The 1,448-nt window shown below is 36.3% G+C and overlaps 1 protein-coding gene across 1 annotated transcript in view; it reads right to left on the bottom strand.

Moving 5' to 3' along the window:
• Sycp2 (synaptonemal complex protein 2) overlaps positions 1-1,448 on the bottom strand; it is a 101,769-nt gene that overhangs the window by 48,864 nt on the left and 51,457 nt on the right. The window lies entirely within an intron of this gene.

The raw sequence follows: 1,448 nt of genomic DNA, 5'->3' as shown, positions 1-1,448 counted from the left end.
AGAAAATTTGGGACACTACTGAGTTCAATGACGTTACAGTACAAGATCTCATATGTCCTGAATCTTAATTGACCTTAGAAGGTTAGGGCCAAAATGTTGGCTTTCCTTGTGGCCCTCCTTTTTCTCTAATTTTGGTCTGCAAACTTAGGTTGCTAACCCTCCATAAGAGAAGCTTATTGTTATTACCATAAAACCTAGGCTGTTAAGCTTTACCTCACTATCTTTCTGAATATCAAACATCTTAGGCATAACATGGAACAGGTATTTTTCATCAAGTATTGATATGTTGAACTTTAAGTCCTTGCAGAATATGAAAAACATTTAAAAAATTAAAATATATTTTTAAAATAGGCATAAAGAATTATATAATTCTTATATTTACACATAAGTCCAGAAATCTAACCATATACAACCTTGTAGCAAGACAGTCCTACAACATTTCTTTTCCTGTCTCCTGCCTTCATTTACCACCCCCTTCTTTTTGAACAATCATCTACCCGAGAGACGGCACGCCGCAACTGGCATGTCATGAGAAGCAGCCCGTATTCAGAGACCAGAATGACAGGCACTCCAAGCATAAGCCAACTATTACAAATTGCCATCTTCAGTGCAGTTGCTTAGTTCACTGGTATCTGTATATATAGTTAATCAGGGTTAGAATCTTTCCAATTAACTGCAAGATTCAAAAATCTTCTAAAGATTCTCAGGATCATTGCCTTACCCATCTTGTACATATAACTGTATGGCTTGCCCCATCATGTTTCCTAGCTCTTCTCCTTGCTCTCTTTTCATTGTCTAGTCCTCGAGTTCTTGCTTTCCTTTTAGTTGTATTATACATTTCTTGTATTTTTTCTTCTTTTTAGTTCTTATACTAGGGACACTATATAATATTTACACATGTGTGTCTGGTTTATTTTACTTATGAACATATCTTCAAGTGGCATCCGCTTAAATATAAAGGCTTCGAGTTTAACAATTTTTATAGCTGAGTCAACACTCCACTGTATAAAAATATCACACCTTTTTCATCCATTCCTCAGGTGATGGGCATCTTGATTGTTTCCAAGATTTGGCTATCACAAATTGTGCTCCTATAAACACAGGCACACATATATCACTATGATATGATGTTCTCATTTCCTCCAGGAAAATCCCCAGTAGAGGAACAGCTAGTTTAAATGGGATTTCCAGTCCAACTTTTCTAAGGAGTCTCCACACTGATTTCCATAACAGTTGTACCAGTCTATATTCCCACCAAGAGAGGGGTTTCTTTTTCCCCACAGCCTCTCCAACATTTGTTGTTGGGTGATTTCTTTATGATAGCCATTCTTTCTGGAGTGAGATGACATCTCAATGTTGTTTTAATTTACATTTCATGGATGGCTAGTGATGTGGAGCATTTTTTCATATATTTATTCACTTCTTTAATTTCTTCCTCTGAGAAGTGT

This window comes from Octodon degus, unplaced genomic scaffold (genome assembly GCF_000260255.1).
Source record: "Octodon degus isolate 3935 unplaced genomic scaffold, OctDeg1.0 scaffold00194, whole genome shotgun sequence".
NCBI classification, from domain to species: domain Eukaryota; kingdom Metazoa; phylum Chordata; class Mammalia; order Rodentia; family Octodontidae; genus Octodon; species Octodon degus.
The sequence above is the reverse complement of the archived record's forward strand: the minus strand, read 5'-3'. Positions and strand labels throughout refer to the sequence as shown.